This window comes from Dasypus novemcinctus, chromosome 20, assembly GCF_030445035.2.
Source record: "Dasypus novemcinctus isolate mDasNov1 chromosome 20, mDasNov1.1.hap2, whole genome shotgun sequence".
NCBI lineage: Eukaryota > Metazoa > Chordata > Mammalia > Cingulata > Dasypodidae > Dasypus > Dasypus novemcinctus.
Genome location: NC_080692.1, coordinates 26,225,224 through 26,251,258, shown reverse-complemented (window position 1 = coordinate 26,251,258; position 26,035 = coordinate 26,225,224). Strand labels below are relative to the sequence as shown.

The window sequence follows — 26,035 nt, the reverse complement described above, 5'->3', positions numbered from 1 at the left end:
CTATTTTTCTGACTTTTTATTTCTAATAGCTCTGTTCTTTTTTTTTTTAAAGATTTATTTATTTCTCTCCCCCCCCCCCCCCCCACCACCCTGGTTGTCTCTTCTCTGTGTCTATTTGCTGCAGCTTCTTGGTCCGCTTCTGTTGTTGTCAGCAGCACGGGAATCTGTGTTTCTTTTTGTTGTGTCATCTTGTTGTGTCAGCGCTCTGTGTGTGTGGCTCCATTCTTAGGCTGCACTTTCTTTGGCACTGGGCAGTTCTCCTTACGGGGTGCACTCCTGCTGCGTGGGGCTCCCCTACATGGGGGACACCCCTGCATGGCACAGAACTCCTTGTGTTCATCAGCACTGCACATGGGCCAGCTCCACACAGGTCAAGGAAGCCCAGCGTTTGAACCGTGGACCTCCCATGTGGTAGACGGATGCCCTAACCACTGGGCCAAGTTCACCACCAGCTCTGTTCTGTTTTCTATCTTATATTCGCTCTTTGTATTATTGTCCTTTCTTTTCTCTTTATGTCTTTCCTGGACACACTGAACTTTTACATTCACACTATATTCCTCCCCATATTCAGTTTACTGTCTCATTATACATACTCTACTTTTCTTACTGTTATAACTCTACATACCTTACATGAGTTTAATATTCATTATCCTAGCTCTCACATGATTTCTCTGTTAATATTTTCTATCAGTATTACTATTATTCATTTTCTTTACTTACTCCTTTTGCTTTCTCTCGCCCTAATATTTTCCTTCAAGTGAACTTACAAACAACAAGGAAATAGAATAAGAAGAACAAAGTGACAAAGAGAAGACTTAACAAGCACATGAAAACAACCATTAATTAAACCCCAAACTAGACAAAGAAGCTAAGCAACTGATTAAACCTGTCAAGATAAAATGATGACCAGACAGCAACAAAAAACTACAAACTAGACGAATAATCAGGAAAATATGCCCAATCCAATGAACAAGTTAAAAACCAGGAAGAGGAGCAGAACATCGAACAAGTAATTAAAGCTCTAAAAACATATATTAGGGACCAATTTGATGAAGTGAAAGAAGAGATTAAGAATATGAAGAAAACACTTGAAGAGAATACAGAAGAAATTGCAATCATATGCAAAAAGATAATAGATATGACGGTGATGAACAGCACAATTCAAGAAATCAAAAGTACACTCTCAGCGAATAACAGCAGACTCAAAGAGGCAGAAGAGAGAATTAGTGATGTGGAAGACAGTACATCTGAAATCAAACAGATAGAAGAACTGATTGATAAAAAGATTTTAAAAATCCAACAGGGACTTAAGGACCTGAATGACAATGCAAAGTGCACTAACATAAGCATTATAGGCATCCCAGAAGGAGAAGAGAAGGGAAAGGTGACAGAAGGCATGTTGGAGGAAATAATGGTAGAAAACTTCCTGAACATATTGAGGGAGATGAACATACATGTCCTGGAAGCACAATGCACCCCACACAGCGTAAACCCCACCAAGCCTACCCCAAGACATGTAATTGTCAAATTATCCAATGCTCAAGACAAAGAGAAAATACTAAAAGGAGCAAGGAAAAAGAGAACTATCACATACGAAGGAGGCTCCATAAGATTAAGTGCTGATTTCTCATCTAAAACCATGGAAGCAAGAAGACAGTGGTATGACATAGTCAAGGTACTAAACAAAAAAAAATTTCCAACCAAGAATACTCTATCCAGCAAAGTTAGCATTCAAAAATGAGGGAGAGTTCAAGATATTCACAGATAAACCGAAACTAAAAGAGTATGCCAACAATAATGCTGCTCTTCAAGAAATACTAAAGGGAGTTCTACAGGAATAAAGAAAAAGAACAAGAGATACAGATTTGGAGAAGAGTGTAAGAGCAACTAAACAGACAAAGAAAAAAAATGAAACAAAAAATTACAAATGCAAATCCAAAGAAAATATGGAGAATATAAGTAATTCCTTGAAAGTATTAACACTAAATGTTAATGGATTAAACTTACCTGTCAAGAGACTCATGGATAAGGAAATATGACTGATCTATATGCTGTCTACAAGAAACAAATCTTAGACACAGGGATTAAGGAGGTTGAAAGTGAATGACTGGAAAACAATCTTACAAGCAAACAATAACCAAAAAAGGGCAAAAGTAGATATATTAATATCAGACAATATAGACTTTAAATGAAAAATGATAGTGAGAGACAAAGATGAACACTGCATATCAGTGAAAGGGATAATCTTTCAGGAAGAAAGAACAATAATAAACATTGGTGCTTCTAACAAGGGTGTCTCCAAATACGTGAGGCAAACACTGGAAAAATTAAATGAAGGAATAGATGCCTCTACAATTATACTGGGGAACTTTAATATACCATTACCAACTTTGGACAGAACATCTCAAAAGAGAATCAATAAAGAAACAAAAACTTTGAACAATGTATTAGAGAAACTGAATCTAAAAGATATATACAGAACATTACACCCAAATACAGCAGGATATATCATTCTTCTCAAGTGGATCATTCTCCAAGATAGACCACATGCTAGGCCACAGAGAAAGTCTCAATGAATTCAGAAAGATTAAAAGCATACAAAATAATTTCTCTGACCATAGTGGAATGAAGCTGGAAGTCTGAAAGGGCCAGAGACTCAGATTTGGCATCAAGATTTGGAAGTTAAACAACACACTCTTAGAAAAATGGTGTGTCAAGGAGGAAATGTCAAAAGAAATTAATAACTACTTTGAAACTAATGAAAATGATAACACAACATATCCAAACTTATGGAATGCAGCAAAAGCAGTACTGAGAGGGAAATTTATAGCCATAAAATTCATACATCAAAAAAGAAGAAAGAGCTAAAATTGAAGAACTAACTGCACACTTGGAGGAATTAGTAAAAACACAACAAAGTAACCCCACAGGAAGAAGAAAGAAAGAAATAGCAAAGATCAGAGCAGAAATAAATGAAATAGAAAATAAGAAAGCACTTGAAAAAATAAACAAAACCAAAAGCTGGTTCATTGAGAAAGATCAATAAAATAGATCAACTGTTAGCTAGACTAACAAAGGAAAAAAGAGAGAAGATGCAAATAAACAAAATAAGAAATGAGAAAGGAGATGTCATGATTTCACCACTGACCCCACAGAAATAAAGACTATCATAAGAGAATACTTTGAAAAACTGTATTTCAACAAGAAGGACAATTTAGAGGAAATGGACAAATTCCTAGAAACACATAAGCAGCCTACCTTGACAAAAGAGGAAATTGATGATCTCAACAAACCAATCACCAGTAAAAAGATAAAATCAGTCATCAAAAACTTCCCAGCTCAGAAGACCCCTGGGCCAGACTGGTTCACAGGTGAATTCTACCAAACATTCCAGAAAGAATTAATACCAACCCTGCTTAAACTCTTCCAAAAAATCAAAACAGAAGGAATATTGCCTAACTCATTCTATGATGTCAACAATACTCTAGTACCAAAGCCAAACACAGACTCCACAAAAAAGGAAAACTACAGGCCAATCTCTCTAATGAACCTAGACATGAAAATCCTCAACAAAATAATTGCTAATCATATTCAACAACACAGTAAATGAATTATACACCATGATCAAGTGGGATTCATTCCTAGTATGCAAGGATGGTTCAACATAAGAAAATCGATTAATGTAATACACCACATAAACAGATTGAAGGAAAAAAATCACATGATCATATCGATACATGCAGAAAAAGCAATTGACAAAATACAGCACCATTCCTTGATAAAAACACTGCAAAAGACCAGAATACAAGAAAACTTTCTGAACATGATAAAGAGTATATATGAAAAACCCACAGTTAACATCATTTATGATAGTGAAATCCTAAAATCTTTCCCTCTAAGATCAGAAACAAGACAAGGATGTCCCTTATCACCCCTTCTATTTAACATAGTCTTAGAAGTACTTCTCGAGCAATGAGGTGAGAATTAAACATAAAAGGCATCCAAATTGGAAAGGAAGAAGTCAAAATTTCATTATTTGCAGATGATATGATCCTATACGTAGAAAACCCTGAGAAGTCTACAACAAATCTTCTAGAACTTATAAATGAGTTCAGTAAAGTTCCAGGTTACAAGATCAATAAGCAAAAATCAGTAGCATTTCTGTACACCAATAATGAACAATCTGAGGAGTAAATCAGGAATCAAATACCATTTACATTAGTAAATAAAAAATCAAACACGTAGGAATAAATTTAACTAAAGATGTAAAAGACTTATACATAGAGAACTACACAACACTGTTCAAGGAAATCAAAGCAGAACTAAATAAATGGAAGAATATTCCCTGTTCATGGTTAGGAAGACTTAATATTATTATGATGTCTATCCTACCAAAACTGATCTACAGATTCAATGCTATTCCATTAAAAATCAACACAGCATTCTTTAATGAACTAGAGAAATTAACTATGAAATTTATTTGGAAAGGAAAGAGGCCCTGAATAGCCAAAGACATATTGAAATAGAAAAATGAAATTGGAGGCATCACACTACCTGACTTCAAAACATACTACAAAGCTACAGTAATGAAAACAGCATGGTATTGGCACAAGGATAGACACACTGACCAATGGAACTGAATTGAAAGTTCTGATATAGATCCTCATATATACAGCCATATACTATTTGAAAAGACCACCAACCCTCTCAACTAGGAGAGAATGACGTCTTCAACAAATGGTGCTTGGAGAACTGGATATACATGTGTAAAAGAATGAAAGAGGATTACCAGCTGACACCTTATACAAAAATCAACTCAAGATGAATCACAGACCTAAATATAAGAGCCAAGACTGTAAAGACCTTGGAAAGCAATGTAGGGAAGCATCTACAGGACCTTGTAATAGGAAACGTCTTCATGAACTTCACACCAAAAGCACAAGCAGCAAAAGAACAAATAGATAAATGGGACTTCCTCAAAATTAAAGCCTTCTGCATCTCAAAGGAGTTTATCAAGATGGTGAAAAGAGAGCCTACACAATAGGAGAAAATATTTGGTAACCATATATCTGATAGGATACTTATATCTTGCATGTATAAAGAATTCCTGTATCTCAAAAATAAAAGGACAAACAGCCCATTTTAAAAATGGGGGAAAGATTTGAACAGACACCTCTCTGAAGAAGATATACAAATAGCTAAAAAACATGTGAAAAAATGCTCAAATCACTAGTTATTAGGGAAATGCAAATCAAAACAACAATGAGATACCATCTTACTCCCATAAGACTGGCAGCTATCAAAAAATCAGAAGACTGCAATTATTGGAGAGAATGTGGAGGAATGGAAACACTCACTCACTGCTGGTGGGAATGCAGAAGGATCCAGTCATTCTGGAGGACAGTTTGGCAGTTTCTCAAAAAACTGGCTATAGACTTGCCATATGACCCAGCAATTCCACTGCTGGGTATATACCCAGTAGAACTGAAAACAAGGACACAAACTGATATATGCACACCAATGTTCATAGCAGCACTATTCACTATTGCCAAAAGTTGGAATGAACCCAAATGCCCATCAACAGATGAATGGATAAATAAATGTGGTATATACATCTAATGGAATACTACTCAGGTATAAGAACAAATACAGTACAAACACATGTGATAACATGGATGAATCTTGAGAAACTTATGTTGAGTGAAGCAACCCAGGCATTGAAGGAAAAAGACTACATGACCTCTCTGGTGTTAAATAAGTAAACCAAGCTGTCTCAGAGAGCTAGAGACTGAATGATAAAGGAAGTTGGGTGGTAGAGGAAGGCTGCAAGCTGACATCTTCATGGGTGACATCTATGATAAGCAGGAGGTAAGTATTGGTTCAGGGAATGGATAAAATGGGGGCATGGGCATAATATTGGGTGGGGCTTTGTGGGCTTGAGGGAGTCTAGGGATGGGAGGATATTTCAGATGACCCAAGAAATTGGCGGGAAGGTGGGGGGAATGTTTGAACATAGGAGATTGTCAGGTGTGTGGTTGAAATTATAATGTAGGGAGTGGACTTGGCCCAGTAGATAGGGCATCTGTCTACCACATGGGAGGTCCACAGTTCAAACCCTGCACCTCCTTAACCCATGTAGAGCAGGCCCACATGTAGTGCTGATGTGCACAAGGAGTGTCGTGCCACATAGTTGTGTCCCTGCATAGAGAAGCCCCACACGCAAGGAGTGCACCCCACAAAGGTAGCCACCCAGCACAAAAGAAAGTTCAGCCTGCCCATGAATGGAGCTGCACACCCAGAGAGCTGACACAACAAGATGATGCAACAAAAAGGAACACAGATTCCCATGCCACTGACAACAACAGAAGCAGACAAAGAAGAACATGCAGCAACAGCAAATGGACTCAGAGAAGAGACAACTGTGGTGGGAGGGAGCAAGGGGAGAGAAATAAATAAATAAATGAATGAATGAATGAATGAATGAATGAATGAATGAATGAGTGAATGAATGAAATTATACTGTAGAGAAAACTCTTTAGAAAATATAATATAGAAGTTTACCTGTTTAAGATGCTTAAGGGGGGGCACTGACACAGGGCAAGCTTCTAGGGAGTGTGTGAGTGCTCATTTTGTCATAGTGGGTTATATCATTGGGTGCAGACCCATACAATGAGAGTGAAGGTATACCCCCATCCTGGGGAGGACTGATGTTCTCAAATAGACAGAATTGTATCTCTCAAGAGAATTGGTGGCTCCCAATGGGTTAGGGCAGTCAAGTATGTCAAGTCTGCAACATTGTTGCAAATATCTCTGAATATGGCCCTTCAAGAAGTGAAGATTGATTGTGGTGGTGGGCCCTGAAGGGAGGGGGAAAGAGGTGTTGAATAGACAGAATCAGTGTAACTGTGGGGCAATAGAAGTGTTCCACAAGATCATGCAGTGATGGATATAGGACATGTTAAATTACATCAAAAATGTATAAAAGTCTATAGGCTAAAATTCAAACCATAATGTAACACATAACTAAAAATTGACAAAATTTGTATAGTCAAAAATATAAACCATAATGTAAACTCAAATGGAACCAAATTTTAAAACTAATATTTCAATATTTGTACATCAGCTGCAGCAAATATGATATGAACATGTAAAAAGATCATTGCTGGGGAAGGGACAAAGGGTTTGATGTTGGATATGTGGGAGTACCCATATATTGTATATGTGACTTACTGTGATCTAAAACTTATGTGAAGATTAACTTAATAATCAGAAGAAAAAAAGAAAAGAAAGGATGTAGACACTGAGGAAGAAATGGAAGAAATTGTCTTGCCACTGTACATACAGGGCAACACCTATAGCAGTGATGAAAGGCAAAATATGAAAAACAAAGCTTTTTCATTTATTCATTTTTTGATACCCCAATTTATTTTTCCTTTAATTTTTCTTCATTACTATATATTCTATATCTAACCCTTAAACCCATCACTATATTCCATTTTACTCTTAATGGAACCTGGCAATATATTAGGCTTCCTTTTTAAAGAAGTTTTGGATTACAGAGAGGTTCAACTATAGCAGGGAGGAACACTGGTGTGGAGTGTTATTGATAGGGGCACATGGTTGGGAGGGATTTCTCCAGGGCATGTATACAGGGTACATAAAAATGTTTGGATATTTTCATAGTGGTTTCAGTTAAAAATGACAACTGAGAGAGTGCTGTGTTCCTAGCCAGGGGAGCTCTATCACATTCCCCAATGGAACAGCAACAATCTCCAAGTGCAATGGCAAAGACCAATAAAGATGGATGGTCCAACAATGAGCCCTTGACACTGATGGCTCCGATTATGAGCCTGTGTGCCTGAATATGAACTAGGCCTAGAGCTGTAGGGTGCCTAAGAGTTACCTCCTGAGAGCCTCCATGTTGCTCAATTGTGACCACTCTCTAAGCCAAACTCAGCATGTAAATGCACTACCTTCCCCCAGCATGGGACATGACTCCCGGGGATAAGCCTCCCTGGCACTGAGGGATTACTGCCAAGCAACAGCTGATGATGTAACTAGAAAAAGACCTTGAATAAAAGGGTCAACTCAGACCAGCAGAATATCTTAACCTACATGTAATAGCACGTGTTAAAAACTGTCTTTTGACTTTGGATAAAAGGTGGAAATAAAAAGGACAAATGAGTTTTTTATGGCTATGAGTTTCCAAAAAAAGAGTTGGGCACTCATCAGAGGGGTAATGCTTATGCATTCCTCAGCAGGGTACCAGAGACAGCCAAAGCAGATAGAAACACAGGTACTGGTTCTCCTGAGGGCTATGGAGACCCACATGTTCTATGGTCATGGCAGATGGCTCTGGAGTTCAGGGCCATGTCAGTTGGCCCTAGTTTGGAATTTGTGTTCCCGAGTGTGATGGAGTTGGACTCAGATATGACCTTTCTACACATGCCTCTTCTGTTACTTTTACCAGATCCATGATTGGTGCTGGGGTTGGTGTATACTCAGGACACCTCAATCTCTGGATGGTCCATGTGACACCCAGGCCCTGATCCTCAGCAGACTTGCAACTCCTACCCTCTGGTTTATTAGACTTACCCTGGCCAGCTGACAGGGAGGTGAAGAAGATTAACCACCACATCAAGGAGCCAAGAGTGTCTACAACTGCAAGCAGGAGAATTGCATCCATCATCCATGTGGAATCTAAGTCCTTTCTTGATGTAGAGGGGGATTGGACTTAACCAGGGTCCACAGGATGGAGGAATAGAGTATGGATTAGAGTAGACTTAGTGGTGTTTTGATGGGGAACTATTGTGATTAGTAAGGGAAGAAATTGTAATATTGATGTGGAGAAAGTGGCCACAGTAGCTGCTGATGGTAGGGAGAGGGAAGAAGAGATATGATGTGGGTGCATTTTCAGGATTTGGAATTGTCCTGGATGGTGCTGCAGGGACAGATGCTGGATATCGTAGGTTCTGCCATGGCCCGCTGATTGGGTTGGGGGAGAGTATAGACTACAATGTAGACCACTATCCATTTGGTGCAGCAGTGCTCCAAAGTGTATTCACCAGGTGCAGTGAATGTGCCACAATGATGGAAGAGATTGTTGATATGGGTGGAGCCGGGGGGGGGGGGGCTCTACAGGGACCTCATATTTTTTTAATGTAACATTTAAAAGAAAATAAACAAGGAGAAAAATAGTGTCAACTAACAATGCATCTGGGAAAAGACCTTAACCAAAGTGAAGAAATAGTAAATACAAATGAGTTTTCATGACTAAGATTTCAAAGTGGGTCAGGAGGTCATTCCAGAGGTTACACATATGCAAGTCTCAGCAGTATCTCATTGACTGCCACAGTAAACAGTGCTTCAAATAGTGGAGCTCTTTAGGACTCTAGAGACATCCAGAAACTGTAAGCAGGGCAGACAGCTCAGGAATTCTGTCACCCTGTCAGTGGGACTTACTGTGGAATTTATGCTTCCCAGTGTAACAGAGTTAGCCTCATTTACAGGTTCTCTGTTCATGGTTCTTCTGTCCCTTTTATTTGAACTTATAATTATGACTATACTCGATAAATATATGTCCCAGAGACTTAAATCTTTGGTCCATCCATGTGCCAGTTGAGCCCTGAATTTCAGCAGAGTTGTCGCACCTGCTTCCCAGTTCATTGGACTTACCCAGGAAAACTAACAAGGAGGTGACGATAGAGAATACCCATCCCAAGGAACGGAGAGTGTCTGCAACTGCAAGCAAGATAGTTCCATCCATCTGCCCCACTGGATCTAAGTTCCCTCTCAGAGGCAGTGTGGTCATCACCATTGCAAAATCCTCAAGATTGGGAAGTGAACAACAGACTAAAGTAGACATTATTATTCTACTATAGACTTATTATTCTATCAATGGAAAAATTCTTATCATTGATATAAAGGCAGTGGTCACTAGAGGTTCTGAGCGATGGGAGAGGGAAGAATAGGTGTGATATGGGGACATTTTCAGGACATTGGAGTTGTCCTGCATGATATTGCAGTGATGGATACAGGCCATTGTATATTTTGTCATAAGCTAAAAATTGTGTGGGACAGAGTGTAAACTATAATGTAAACTGTAGCCCATGGTTAGTGACAATGCTTCAATACGTGTTCATCAATTGTAACAAATGTAGCACACTAATGAGGGATGTTGTAGATATGGGAAAGTGTGTGAGGGGGAGGGAGTGGGGCATATAGGAATCTCTTACATTTTTTAAATAACATTTATGTAATCTAAAGTTTCTTTAAAAGTAAAAAATTAATGAAAAAAAGAACAGGGAAAGCCTTTTCCTTTTAGCCAATAACATGGAATTTACATCCATTGTTCCTGTCAGCCTTCTGTTGCTTAGCATTTGGTCCCATAGTTATCTACAACTTCTGCAGAGGAAGCTGTGAAAAATGGTGTCTTGCTGAAGAGGTATGTGGTCAGAAAGGACAGTAGATTTGGGGAGTCAGCAAAGAGTCCCTGTTATAGTTGCTTCTTAAAATATAGATCCTTTGGTTCTCCCCAGACAAATTAGATCAGAATTTTGGAGATTGGGTCAGAGAAACTTCATTCTTTGAAAGGATGGCAGTTGATCCAGTGAATGCCACAATATAAAAGCCACTAGAATAGTTAATGGAGAGCCAAAAGAGACCTTTATATAGAGGAAATGTGCTGAAACATGAGTTTTAAGCTAAATCTGGTGAAACATGGAGCATGGCATGGAAAAGAGATTCATAATAAGTGATTTAGAAAGCAGTTCTAATTGCACAAACAGGTAATAAAAAATTCCTGTACTATTTCAAAGATATTGCATGCAGTTAAGAGAAGGGACAGAGGAAGAGCTGGGAAACAGGGATAAGTGGTAAATGACAATCAGGGAGAATTTTGTGCTGGTATGAGAGAAGAGAGATATAAATCAGTTTAACTGGTCTGTAGGAAAAGCAATATTTGGGGGACAATTAAGCTTTGGAAAGAATAAGAAAATCTGTAGCAATTCCTTCTCCACACATAGATTTATGAAACTATATTCCACTATAGGATGGGGGATAAGAATTGCACTTATGTAAGAAAATGATGCAACCTAGACAGAACATTTTAAATGCTCAGGTGAGTTGCTGTGTGGTCATTGTGGGTGGAGCAGGAAAAGGCTTAACCATGGCTAATTCTGATAATGCCCAGGAGCATAACTTCACCTGAAGGAGTGTTTTGGCTTTCAATTCACTGAAAGAAGCAATGAAAGAGGCTGGATCAACCAAGAAGTTCTCATGATGCAGCACATTTTTTAGAATCTCATAATATTTATTATCAATTTTATTTCAGTACAAACAGATCATGAGGGTCCCAGAAACCCTCTCCTGCCTGCAATATGATGTCACAGGGGATTCCTTACAGGCTCAGCCACTCTCAAACTGATGTTACTGGGCAGGCTTCCTGGATTCTGTTTCCTACCACTTTCACCATAAGTGAGTGATGTCTCAGCACAGCCTCCTTCCCTCCGGGAGCTTCTCTCACAGGGCACTGTAGCCTGCCTGAAGCAGAAAGACCATTGCTTGGTTATAGCTAATCATGGAAATAATTTCAAAAGACAGATTGTAAATATTTCAGAATATCAGCAAACATCTCAAAACATCTTATCAGGATAGAACCATGCAGCTTACATGCTTACAGCTTTACATCTGGTAAATATTTATCATAGAACATTATTGCCAGACAACGGCCTGCAAAGTGAGAAGGGACATGAGGATGGGAAAGGGTTGAAAACACTTCATTTCACAAAATGCAAACAGGGTAAATTCACAAGGAATGGAAGATAAGAAAACACAGCTCCACACCCCTCGTTCTTGATTGACAGACTAACACTTTCTCTGTGGCTTTGCCCGGATTTCTATAAATTTCCATATGGAAATTCCCAGCCTTTTTAGGTTACTCTTAAATACAATTTACAAAAATGATGTGGTAAGGGTGGGGAGTAGGTAATATGGGAACTGCTTATGTTTTTTGTTTTTTTATGTTTTTTAATGTAACAGTCCTTGTGATAATCTATTAACTGTAATTTAAAAAATTTTTAATAATAAATAAATAAATGGAAAAAAAAGAAAGGAGCAGTTACTTGAGCTCCAAGGGCAAAATGTCACCACAAGTCACCACTCTTTATCTTACCCACACAGCCAGGAGGAAAAGGGAGTTTTCTCACCTGCTTAATTGAAAAGATTATTTTCTGTGATCCCTTCTAACTCTAACTTCTTATGTTAGAAAGGAAAACGAGAGTAATTCCTCACATTTGATATCTAATTTCCTAAGGCCATAAATTTATAAGGAAACTCTTCATCTAAATTATGAGGAAATGATGGTCACTATGAATTACAAAATTGTCAAAAAATGTCAATATGTTTGCACCTAAACTGATTCCCTGCACAAAAATCTAGAATTAGCACCAAAGAAAAATCGTTTGACCGATCAAGGAGCTGACATTTGAATTAGGCAAATATGGTCATCGTAACATACACATGTGCATAAGGGGCTGAGAATGGGGGAAAGTTGCATATTCCACAGAAGCCAGGGTTTACCTGCTTCTGTGCAGATACACAGAAATGACAGAAATGGCTTGAAAGGGCAACACTGATATATGAAAGAGATAATAGCCCACTCAGATTCTCAGTTCCCACCAAAGATATCTGTGCTCACGTCATTTTTCCTGGTCACCTAAAACTTTCTATATGTCACTGTGTGTCCCTAAATAACAAGCCCATGTCTCTTTATACCTCCTTAAGATACTCCTCTCACTCATTGCTGGGATAGGAAAAGGTTCAGGCAGAGCCATCCATTTGGCCTCTTTGTAATTAATCATCAATTGGGGTATTGTTCTTCCAATTTGTGGGCTGGAAGGATAAAAAATGTCTTAAGAACAGGGACAAAGTGATGACAGTGGAGCAGGATTGAAGAAGTGGAGATATTGTACAGATGGCCGGAATTGTGACTTCATGTGAAATTTGAAGCAATTTACTTTTTCAACCACAATATTCTCTTTAATATAATGACAGTGTTGTGCTACATATTCTGGTTGTTTACAATTAAAACCACCATATGTTTATATTAGGGATACTACATATCCAAATATATATCATTCCTCCCTTGAATTATCTTCTTAAAGTTCCCATATCTTACATTTATACAGCCAGAAATTTATTATCAACCTGTTTAACCTAAAAGCAACCCAAAAACCTTTTACAGACTAGGCATTTCAATTTTATGTGAGGTAAGCCTGGTCAGGCTTATCGATATGATATATGACATTCATAATGAGGGAGTAATGTGGTGGACACAATCCTGTATCTACTGAGTTCCTGTCTGTGATGTCATGAGGGAGTCATAGAACAGCACAAAGGAGGGGAAAGCTGACCCTGACAGGAGAGGTAAGTCCTCTCACATACATACAACTGAAGGAGTTGTGGCCAATAGGTGTTCTGAAAGTTCCCCAGGAAAATAGACCTTCAGTTTTTCTCTGATTGTCTCAGCTCTTGAAATAGCCCTAGAACTATTTCAAAATCAAATTTAAAATCACTGCCTGGGAAAGATTCAGAGATTCCTTTCTTTTCACTCTCTGGAATATAATAGGGAAATTTCATCACTGAGCCACTTAAAAGGATCCAAAAAATAAACATTTAGTAATAGGCAAAAGGGAAAAACTTTTCTAACTTATAGGAGTTGATGAGAACGAGCTGATTAGAGTGTCAGAACTAAAACTCAGCTTCAAAAATGTTCTCCCCAGAGAGAAGGTTCAGAGCTCTTAGGCTAAGCTTAGAGGAAGGGTATGGTACAAAACATGAGAGGGTAGCTTAGTGAGATTTGGGCCTGGGGTCTCCAGCTACCTAGGACATGAACTATGGAACTGTCTGGAACTGCTGGTTTATGGCCAGAAGAATCCAGAGTTGAAAGGGAAAGAACACTCACCTGGCCTGCGCAGATGGTCCATCTTTATCTCATTGTTTCCTCTGTCCTTACGCACAACATTACACAGAGAATACCTGCATTTGAGCAAGACTAAGACAAAGCATGCTGGGTCAAGATCAACATCTGGAAACTGTCAAATATTCCCAGATTCCTCAAGGTTGCCCATACTCTTACACCTCAGTGTTACCCTCATCTCAGTCAGGGCCAAAATATTTCCTCAAGTTGCACAGGTTTCCCAAGAGAGGAATTCCTAGCCTAGTCCTGACTCGTGTCCCAGTTACTTGTATAATATAGGAGATGATTTATACTAACTCTTAGCCCGGGCTAGTGAAAGGCCTTAAAGCCATTCCTCCTTCCACAGACGCATTCTCTAGTCTGCACACTGGGACTTACATTTCCTTACATGTTCATCAACCTCACTGAAGAAGGGATAAAAGGAGAAATAGACAATGAAAAGCATGGTCATTGAAAGCAGGATATATATCCAGAAGACCACATGTTGCTGTAGGCTGATATCTCGTTCAGATTCACCCATGAGGGTGTGAATAAATCTCTATACCAGCTCTGTCATTTCCTAAGTGATCAGGGTAGTGAAGTCATAGAAACAATGAGGGTGAGCAAAGATTGTGTGAGTCATGGGCAAGCCTCATCCTATAAATATATCATAAAGGAAACACTGAGGAAAATAAGATAGCTTCCCTTTTACAAAAGTCTCAATGGCCTCAAAACACTAGAAGACCTAAAACTGACCACAAATATCCAGAATGAGTGTGTTTCTGCATTGAAATCACATATGTACAAAGAGAGCATCCAGTTTCCCCAGACACTTCAGGCCTGGGCCAGCTTTATGCAAACAAAAAGATATCAAAGTTGAAGGACCAATAAGACCAAATGTTCATGAGGAAAGATTTCAGATGTTCCCTAGAAGCCCTGGCATTCCCTCTTGGTGGGTTCATTCACGTCAGGGATGCAGGTCCATGGATCATGGGAAGATATCCACAGTCACTTATGCCAGAGGGAAGGGAAGGGAAGGGTTTATTTTCCTGTATGGGGTAATGCTGTCCTCCAAACTAAACATTAACCAGTGGGGGCCTCTGAATAGCATCAGAACATGCTCTCTTGGGCCTTGGCAGCAGCTCCTGAAGCAGAGGGATGAGAAAGACAAGGGATCTGGTCATGGCCAAGATCAGTGCAAGAGCACAGAGCAGGCTTGCCCACAGATGGAACTGCCTTTGAAGCACTATTCCCGCACCCCCCCCCCCATTCCTAACCTACTGCACAAACCTGTCTAACAGAACCTCACTTGGCAAAGAATTTGAATCAGACTATAGAGCTTCACAGCAGGTTTCATCATGCTCCAAGCCATTTTCCCAGAGATTCCCAGCCCATAGCTGCAGGGAAGACTCTGCTCCAGCTCCACTAACCAGTATACACAATGATCCCAAATCCTTGTCTAAATTCAACTTTCTCCTAGTCAACCAGTGCAGACCCAGTGACAAGATGCTACTGTGCCTCCGTAGACACGTAGCCTATATGCCTAATCTACCTGCCATGAGCATGTGTTTTCTCCCCAGGTCTACAAGCTCCCTATTTCACAAGCAAAAGAACCAGGAAAAATTATCACTACCAACAGCACTGTCTAAGAACCTAAAATCTGCACAATGGTGGATTAGGCAAGAAATATGAGGCCTAGCTACTGCCCTCCGGGAGCTTCTCATCCATCTGAGGAAATGAAAAGGCAAAGGTCCTTGGTTGTTGGGATAATTGGGGAAATCTTTATGGACCAATAGAGAAGAAGAGTTGCAATCAAACAACTAGAACTAAAGGGAAAAGTTTTCTCGGGTGTCAAAGTGCCCTCCTGGTTTCAGGGCCTGGAAATAGGGACCCAAGATGCTGCTGTGCCTTCATTATCTTCACTTTGGGGAGACTCTCAGAATCTTAAAATTTCTCAATCTAAGCTTTAAGATTTTTGAGATAAAAATTCATGTTTAGAAAATGAAACAACAAAATTTTGTTGGCTATGTTTTACTTATCATTGCTGATAGCTAGAAAATGTGCTTATTAAAATTTTTCTACTTAAGCAGCTTTGAAAATTCTAAAAGTAAGTACACTGGTTTTCTATTAATCTGATTTTAGAAGTTTCCTTTTTGCACTTATTTCCCTGCAGGATATTAACCAAACCTTCTCAGTTTTGCTTACAGGAATAAGATAACATCTCAAAGCAAAACCAGATAGAATGGTGTAAATCTATAACTTTTCCCAGAGACAAAAGTTTGATATCCTTGAGCAGTTGTCTGAGAAAAGAGCCATAAAGGCCTTGCACCTGCATAAATATATCTAAACTGTGGTTTATTAGCTGCTGAAATCAAGGACAAGTTGGATGTGCTTGAGACAACACAGGACTGGGAAATTACACATACTCTCCTCACAAGACCTCTGGCATCACTTGTTTCTTTTTTAACTTGTTTTCCTTCAGCCACTACCCTCTCCTTTACCTCTAAAAACCCTAGCTCCCATTCTTAACTTGGAACTGGTTTGGGGAAGATTCCCCCAGTTCCTTGCTAATATACTTGCAATAAATTACCTTCTCCCTAAAAGACATGTTTGTCTTTTGTAGAGAGGGATTGGGTGCGGCTGTCTATCAGAAATAGCCATCCATAGGATAACATTGCTAGACTAACACCTACTGTGTGTTTTTGCTTTTGTTTTGCTTTGAATACCTTTCACAAAAAGGCGCCGATTGCCTATGAAAGGTATTTCAGGCTTAAAAATACTCAGTGACTCCAGTACATCTATCTCATCCAAAATATTTCTTTCCTCCTGGAGAATTCTGCTCAACATTTTCATCCTTTTTTGTATAAGGTCTGTTTATGTCCCTTGTGTAGCCAAGCATGAGAAAAAACATCATTTTAATAATGAGTGAGGACATTTAAAAAGCAATATAAATATTTGCCTTATCACTTGGAAACGTTTTTAAAACTTTAAGATTAATGATCTAAAAATTAATATAAATATAGGTAAAGAAAAAACTTGGGAGTTGACAGTTAAATGATACATTGATACTTGAAGATCATACGGAAAGGCAGTCAATAGTCAAATGGAACAATTACTTTTTATTTTGCATTTAGCAATGTATTCTCAAAGGCATTTGAGGGGATTTCTGACTGTTTTATTCCATGGCATCATCAGAGATAACTTATTGTAATTTGGAGAATTAATCAAGATAAACTGTTCAGTTATACAAATATAAAGGAAATAATCACCCAATACCCATGAATAAAACTAGTAGGCTATATTGAATCTCAATTTAGGACCCAGAGATTGGGTAACAATGTATATATTTTTAAATAATACATTAGCTGAGGGGTGTCTTTGAACAGGAGAGAGCAATGGTGTCCTATGAAAGAAATTATAACTACAAAGTCAGTGTCCTAAACATGAACATATATGCGTTCACATAACCAAGATTTGGGGGCAATGACTTGAAAGTTATTGTGACTAAAGTGTGCTTTTAGAAAGACAAGAAAGAGGACAATTTCTGAACTTTAGAAATAATTTCTTAAGGACTGTATCTCGGAATAGTACATGGCCGAGGCGAAACCCTCCGCCCCCTCCGGAAATCACAGTGGGGAGCAGCAAAACAAGTTGCTAGGGGAGCCTGCGGTGTGATTGCTGGGTGTTCTGCTGAAGGAACCAAAGAGCTCCTCTTTGCTCTTGGTAAGCAACTGTGCTGCATCTTCTCACCGACTCTCACCGTTTCCTGCTTCCTTTTCTGCTTTCTCTGCAAAGCTGTGCCTGAGAGTCTGGGAACTACAATTCCCACAATCCCTTACAGGAGGAATTTGGATTCGGTTCCACCCAGGAGACCTATTTCTTGGGGATTTAGTGTTGCAGGAGCTTTTGCACCTCTCCTCAAATTTGCTAGCTTTGACGTAGCACCATCTTGACATTCAGCAGTGGTTTCCTGTGGTTTTTTAAGTTTTCTGATGAGAATTCTGTAAGACCCTAATTTCCTGTAGTAAACCTCTTCCTGTATCATACCAAGAAGGCTCTGGGTTTGATGTCTTATTTTAGAATCCCTGTTCTCCTTGGATTCATGTAACCCTGACGAAGGATTACATTTTGGGGAACAGGGCAAAGTGGTGAAACATGCAGAATCAAATAATAATTGCCATAAAATTGTTGGGCAATTAAAAAAGAGAGAGTTGAAGAAATTACATTTAGTAAGAAATAGAGAATTAGAACCCAGAAAGTAATAGGAAAGGTATATACACAGACCCAGAGCTGAAGAAAACAGAGAAAAAATGATTATTTTAAAATCAGGATATATAAAAGAATCAGCAAAATTAATAAATAGCGTAGTAAATAGAGCAATATGAAATATTAAAATAGAAAGAAAGAAATATACCCCCAGGACCTGAAGAGCCACGTATGAAAATAAAAAGATGACATGCAGACATAAAAGGTAACATATACCCCCCAAAAACAGATGCAGATACAAGAGACCAATATTCCATGCCCATTTTGAATATAGTCTTAATAGACAACCATACATTTACAGACATTAGGGTGAGCTGGAATTTCAATAGTTCTTTGTCACAAATTGCTACAATTGTTAGACAATGAAAGGACTTTCACAATCTATTTCAACTTCCTATTCAAAGCTCATATTCCTCACATATGGCACCAGACTTTTAACATTTCTACTGCCAGGAGTACCATTCTTCTCAAAACAACCTTTTCCAGGTCTCCAGTTTAAGGCTCTCTCTCTCTTGCTCTCTTTTTTCTCTTCCCTGCTTTCCCTTGTCCCCAATTAGAGTTTTTCTCTTGGGTGCCTTAACAAATTAAATTTAAAACTGAAAATTTCACCCTTGCTTGGCCCAAAAAATCTCTTCCTCTCTAGTCAGACCTATTTTAGTAAATAGAAAGTGCAAAACAAATAAGATTTATTCCTTTTCTTTCATATGTGGTATTGATATTTAGCTCTCTTGCCTTGCAATATCTTTGCCTGGTTTGGGTAACAGGAGAATGTTGTTCTCATATTCTCATATACTGGGTTGGGAGGTATCTCCCCACTCTATTTTACTGGAATTATGGTATGGACTTGCAATTATTTCTTCCTTAAATGTCTCTTAAATTTTGTACATGCATCTATCAATTCCTGGAGTTTTCTTTGTGGCAAGGTTTTAATCACAAATTACATCACTTTAATAAATATAAGCTTATTAAGGTCATCTATTTCTTCTTGACTGTGCTTGGGTAGTTGTGTCTTTCAAAGAATTTGTCCATTTTGTCTAAATTATAGAATTTATGGGCATAAAATTATCCATAGTAGTCCCTTATTATTCCTTTAATGTCTGTAGAGTCTAAGTGCGAGCCCATTCTTTCACTCTTAATGTTGGCAATATATGTTATTAATATTTTCTTGGTCAATCTGGCTAAAGTTTTATCAATCTTATTGATCACCTCAGAGCGAGTTTTTGGTTTAATGATTTCCTCTATTTTTCTTTCAGTGTGATTAATTTCCTCTTATATTAAATATTCCCTCTTTATTTCTTATGTCTAATTTGTAATACTTTTCTAGCTTTCAGTGGTGGAATTTTAATTACTTAATGCTATTTAAAAATGTTTGAGTATAACATTGTTAATTTCTCTCTAAGTAGTGCTTTGGCTATAACCCCCGAATATTGATATACTTTATTTTAATTTTCATTCCTTTCAAAATAGTTTCTCATTTCCCTTCTGACTTCCTCTTTGATCTATGGATTATTTGGAAGCCTGTTTTTAATTTCCAGAGTATTTCAGAATTTTCCAGATATGATACTTACTCAGTGATCATCCACCCCCTCATGTACATAACTTGACCCAGAGAGAATGGATAGTATTTCCTGTGTGTGAACACATGGCAGAGGTGCAGCTGCTCTGAATTTGATGATCATCATGTGGTTTAAATGAGACCTGTTTTCTTAATTAGGACTCCACATGTCAGTCCATAATCATTGTGCAGTACAAGAATATCTGACCCAAGCTTCGCCAATAATTAGCTTCCCTATTCCTAGTAGAGAAAAGCCATGTTGCAGAAATCTGCCAATTTTTTAGGAGGTACAGTGGATTGAATCTGGGACCTCTTACTTGAGAAGCAGGCACTCAACCATTGAGCTACACCCACTCCCTCTATTTTTTTAAATTGGAACGTTAATATCATAGATTTTTTCATTTCTATTGGAAAGATATGAATCTGGGTGATATTGGTGACCACAGTTCCAGTGTCATGGAAAAAGATGTTCTTAATGAAAGTGATGTGAAGGGAAGTGTTAAGATGAGAGAGAGAAAAAGGGACAGAGAGACAGAACAGACTTAAAGCATTTCAGTCTCCAGTTCCTTACTCTTCCATTGTTTGGATTACATTACCAAGCACAATCCATTCTTAACCTAAGCTAGTTGGAGTTGAGTTTCCTTTGAAACAAAGGGTCCTGAATAGTTTCATCCATACCTGAGAGAAGATTATTTGGCATAAGTCTACTCACACCCTGCAAACAGTCCAGATCTCATGCTAGAGACTGCTTAAAAACCGTTTAAAATGCTTCGTCTGTGAAATAAGCAAGGTACATATATTAGTCAGCCAAAGGGGTGCTGGTGCAAAATACCAGAAATTGGCTGGTTTTTATAAAGGGTATTTATTTGGGGTAGGAGCATACAGATACCAGGCCATAAAGCATAAGTTACTTCCCTCACCAAAGTCTATTTGGAGCAAGAAGGCTGCCAACATCTGCAAGGGTTCAGGCTTCCTGGGTTCCTACATTCCTGGGGCTTACTTTTCTCTGGGTTCAAGGTTCCTTCCTTACTGGGACTGGCTTCTCTTTCCTCTGCATGCTGACTTCCTGGGGCTCCAGTTTAAGTCTTCAGCATCAAATTCCAACATCAAAACTCTAAAATCAGTAACCCCCAACTCTGTTCTTTGCCATGCCTTTTATATGTGAGTCCCCACCCACCAAGGGATGGGGACTCAATGCCCTAATCATAACTCAATCATGCCCAGGTAAAGATCAGATTACAAGCATAATCCAATATTTTTTTTTTTTTGGAATTCATCAATTATATCAAACTGCTACAGTACATAAAGACAAATACAAATTTATGTATTATAAATTTTATAAATGATTTCATTCTTATGAAATATCTAGAGTAGTATATGTATAGACAGAAACAAAGACCTGTATATAAAGAAGGAATATTTTGAAACATAATTTTTAGGTTAAATCTCATGTAATGTAGAGTGTGGCATGGAAAAGGAGAGATTAGTTCAACAAAGTGCATCAGAAAGCAGTTATAATTGCTACAGGCAGGTGATAAAAAGGTCCTGAACTATGTCAAAGACATTGTATTGCACAGGCTTAAGAGAAGTGGATAAAGAGGAAGAGATCATAAGTTACTATAAATTAAGTAGGAGTTTAAATTTAGGTTCAAGTAGGGGTCAAGTACTACACAAATTGGGAGCCAGAAGCAATAATACATGAAACCAGATAGTTTATTACTACAGGTCCTGGAGGGGAGAGGAACTCCACTAGGAGTCATCAAGAAGCATAAGAGGCTTGGAGGGTCAACCAGGGGGTAGAGAGCACACAAGCAGGTGGAGAGGGATAGTGAGCTTGTGCCTTTATGGTGGTCCAGGGTTGGTGGTTATAGGTTCCCATCATAGTCAAGGACTGGTTTAAAATAAACTGCATAGGAGAAGGGAAATGACTGCAGGTCTCAGGGCCATGGGGATGAATAGGTAATCATTTGGTACCAGCCGTGGGTTCTGGGTGAGATGTGTTGGGCATGTGGGTGGTGATGGTTGGGCAGAGGTGACTAATCTCCTCTGAGACCTGGTGTAGAAATGGGCTAATGACTAGAGCAAAGGCCAAGCAGCCCTGGCAAATGGAAGCAGAGGCAGCACAAAAGCAATGGAGGCTCAGGACACAAGTACATATGGTAGGAGACGGTGAGGGAAATTATGTGCTGATGTGGGAGAGGAGAAATAAAAATTAACTTATAAAAAGGTTTTATAAATAACTTCTGTGTGAGAAGGAAATGGGATAAGAAGCATAAAGGAACTGTTCTCTTAATTTTAAAATATCCTATAGCGATTTAAACTATGTGACTGTGTTATTTGATTTAAAAGTAAACATTAAATGGGGGAGGGGGGGAGTCTAACTTGGTTTTAAAGTAACAATATTATTTGGGCCAGAAGCTTTGGCCAAAATAGGAAAATCTATAGCATTTCCTTTCCCACACATCTATCTCCATGAAACCTTATTCCAAAGGGGAGAAGTATGACACTTATGTAAGAAAAATTATGCAATCTAGAGAGAACATTTTAGAATGTCCCAGTGATTTTGCACTGTGATCATTTTAGGTAGAAAGAAGAAGGTCTCAGCTGTGGCCCTGGATTCAGTGTTTGCTCTATCTTTTAATGACCATGAGCTTCTCTTCACCCAGAGGAATAACCTGACATGTTGCTTTAGAATATAGCACAGATCATTCACACCGAATTTCACCTGGAGATAAGAGGTTTGGTTTGAGATTTGGATGACTGAAAAGAATTGAGTGAAAGAAACTAGAAGTTTGACAAATTCCTGGTAACAGAAATTTTCTGAGTCTCAAAATATTTATTATCATTTTATTTCAGTATAAATGTAGATAATGAGGGTCTCAGAAGCTCTCCCCTGGATAGGATTTGATGTCACAGGGGTTTCCTTTCAGGCTCAGCCACTCTCAGACAGATGGCCCAGGAGTGCACATCTCAGTTTCAGCATCCCCGGGCTGTCTCGCTACCCTCACACACAGTGAAGGATATTTTCCCACCTCATGTTCCTTCCCTCCCAGAGGTTCTCTCCTTGGGGACTGCAGAGGACAGCCTGAAATAAGAAAATTGGTTGATTATCCATCCCTGTGACCCAGCAGAAAGTCCACACACATTTTAGATAGCAGAAATAATGCAAGAAATGCAGATTGTACAAATTTCTGTACACCATCAAATATCTCAGAAGAATTCTATTGAAACAGGGCTATATGACTCCACCCATTATCTGGAAAACACTTGCCATAAAAGATTATTGACAATTTCTCAGTCTGAATTCACAAGGAATGGAAGGAAGGAAAACTCAGCTCCAAAACACTGATTCCTCCAGGACAGACCAACCGTTCCTTTATGACTCTGCCCTTTTTCCCAAAATATCTATGTAATCCCAACCTTTATAGATTGGTCCTAAACTGGGATTATTACCTGAATTCTAAAAGTCAGTCCTCATCAAAAAAAGCCAAACTTTCAGCTTACATAGCAAAAAGAGTTTTCTCATCTGCTAATTAAAATGACCACAGCTATTTTATATATCAGTTTTTTTTTAAGATTTATTTTATTTATTTATCCCGGCTCCCCCTTGCTCCCTGTGGTCACTGTCTGCTCTCTGTGTCCATGTCCATCTGCCACATGCTTGTCTTCTCCTTAGGAAGCACAGGGAACCAAACCCAGGACCTCCCATATGGTAGGCAGAAGCCCAATTATGTAAGCCACATTCACTTCCCTATACATCAGTTTTAATGTTTCTACCTCTGATGTTCTGAGTTTATAAGGAAAACTGGAACAAAGCTCTCCCCATACCTGACATTCACCCCATGAAACTAATGTATGAGGTAAGTCATTCTAGTATATTAGGAGCAATAGACAACCTAAAGTAGAAAATAGCCCCAAAATATCCATGTTTTACCATTTCAATTGATGCCCCTGCTTTGGTTCACATGAAGAATTAGCACAAAAATCATTTGACAGTTCAAGGAACTAATGCTTGAACTTGAGAAATATGGTCATAATAACACAGCATGTGTGCATCAGTGATTGAAAATGAGGTACAGAGTGTAACCCACAGAACCCAGGGTTGATCTACTTCTGTGAGGATACATAGAAATAATTTTAAAAATACTTTGGAAAGAGAAAAGTCAATGTAGGAAAGAGGAGCAACTCAGATTCTCAAATCTCACAAAAGATAGCTGTGTCCACTCATCTTTCCTTGGTCATTTACAAGAGTTCTTACATAATAAACCTGTGTTTCTTTACACTATTTCCGAGGGGGGTGAAATATTCCTCTCACACATTGTGTGAATCAGAAACATTTCAGGTACAGCCATATTTGACCTCTTTGTAATTGTCATTCTGAATACTGTTTTTTCTGTCTTGTGGATTCTAAGGACAGACAAGGATCTCACAAAAGCAAATATCTAAAGAAGATTCAAAGTTAACTTTCTTTTCATTGTCTAGCATGAAAAAAATGGTAGCTTACTTACTGAGTCTCTTGAGAGGGAACCTTGAAAGGATGAGAAACATCACAGGTATAGGTAAGAAAAACTTTTCTCACCTGCAGGAATAAGGAGGACTCAGAAGCCTCTGCATGAAAAAATGGTTTCCCTAGAGAGAAGGCTTGTAGCTCTTGGGCTAAGCTTAGAGGCAGGAGAGGTTTATGTGAGTAACAGGACGGGATTGTCCCACTGAGACCAGAATTGAGAGGAGGTCTCCAGGTATCTAGCATGTGAACTGTGGAACTGAGTAGAGCTGCTGGTTTATAACCAGAAAAACCCAAAGTTGAAGGATAAAGAACACTCACCCGGCCTTCTCAGCTGGTCCATCTTTATCTCGTTGTTTCCTTTGTCCTTGCACACAGCATTATGCAGAGAAAACCTGCATCTCAGCAAGACTAGACAAAGCACGCAGGGTCAGAGACCAATATCTGGAAACTCCCTCACATATCCTCAAATGCCTCAGGGTTGCCCATATCCTTATACTTGGACCAGATCCTCATCCCAGTCAGGGCCCAAAATGTTTCCTCATATTCCACAGTTTTGCCAGGAGAGGGTTTCCTAGCACAGCACCAACATGTGTGCCAGGTACTTCTTTCATATATGAGATTATGATTTCTAAGAATTCTGGGTCACTAAGGCCTTGGAGCCCAGAGAACAGGCATTGTTTTCATGTTCTCCACATTATAATGGATTCCTTCCCCTCTGTCCATACTCACATTTCTTCATCTTTCATTACAGTTCCCAAGTTCCCAAAGGCCCATTTTAACACTTACATTTCTTTATGTGTTGGTCAATCTCCAGTAAAAAGGGAGAAAACATGACAAAGAGAAAAAATACAAAGAGCATAGCAAACAGGGCATAGAGCCAAGGAACACCATTTGGGAATAAACTGACCCCTGGTTCAACCTCAGCCATTGGGATCTGGGAGAGCAAGTAGAATTCTCTGCTTCAGTTCTGTCACCTCCTAGGTGATCAGATTGATGAAGTCACAGCTTCAGACACAATGGGAATGTTGAAGATCTAAGTGGGGATTGGCCACACCTCAGCCCAAGCATGCTCTACAGGAATGAGGAATCTCAGGTAACTCCATTTCTACCACAGCTCCAATGACTTCAAAATACAGATTATCAGGCCAAAATAGCAAGAGGGTAGAATACTACACAGACATTTAGAATAAGAATCTTACTATATTGGAATCACATCCACATATAAAGTGTTACCTGTAAGGACGACTATTTTCAACAAACAGGCCTGCCTGATCCTTTTCTACAAAGAACAACATGTCTTTTAGTGAGAAGGTGACTTATTGTGAGTGCACAAGCAAGGAATGAGGGGAGTCTTCCCCAAATCAGTTCAAAGAAAGAATGGAAGGTAGGGTTTTTATAGGCAAAGGAGACGGGTAGGGGAGGAAAAAAACAAGTAAAGTAAAAGAAGTGATGCTAGAGGTCTTATGAGGAGGATATATGTAATTCCCTAGTCCTGTGTTGTCTCAAGCACATCCAACTTGTCCTTGATTTCAGTGGCTAATAAACCACAGTGTAGATATAGTTTTGCAGGTGCAAGTTCTTCACACTTCCTTTCTCAGACAACCGCTCAAGGATATCAAAATTTTTGTCTCTGGGAAAAGTTAGAGATTTACACCATTCTTTCTGGCTTTTCTTTGAAATGTTATCTTATTCCTGTAAGCAAAACTGAGAGGGTTTGGTGAATATCCTCCAAATAACTAAGTGCAAAGAG

The 26,035-nt window shown here is 38.8% G+C and overlaps 2 long non-coding RNA genes and 1 pseudogene across 2 annotated transcripts; 1 reads left to right on the top strand and 2 right to left on the bottom strand.

The window, feature by feature from the left end:
- Positions 1 to 26,035, top strand: part of LOC101414977 (antigen WC1.1-like) — a 313,117-nt pseudogene that overhangs the window by 58,777 nt on the left and 228,305 nt on the right.
- Positions 11,303 to 14,475, bottom strand: LOC131274789 (uncharacterized). The gene is made up of 3 exons (XR_009182077.1): positions 14,357 to 14,475; positions 13,964 to 14,053; positions 11,303 to 11,541 (listed from the first exon to the last, which is right to left on the bottom strand). It is a non-coding gene; the product is annotated as an uncharacterized lncRNA (long non-coding RNA).
- LOC139437087 (uncharacterized) lies at positions 22,612 to 25,226 on the bottom strand. The gene is made up of 3 exons (XR_011646659.1): positions 25,072 to 25,226; positions 24,604 to 24,693; positions 22,612 to 22,863 (listed from the first exon to the last, which is right to left on the bottom strand). It is a non-coding gene; the product is annotated as an uncharacterized lncRNA (long non-coding RNA).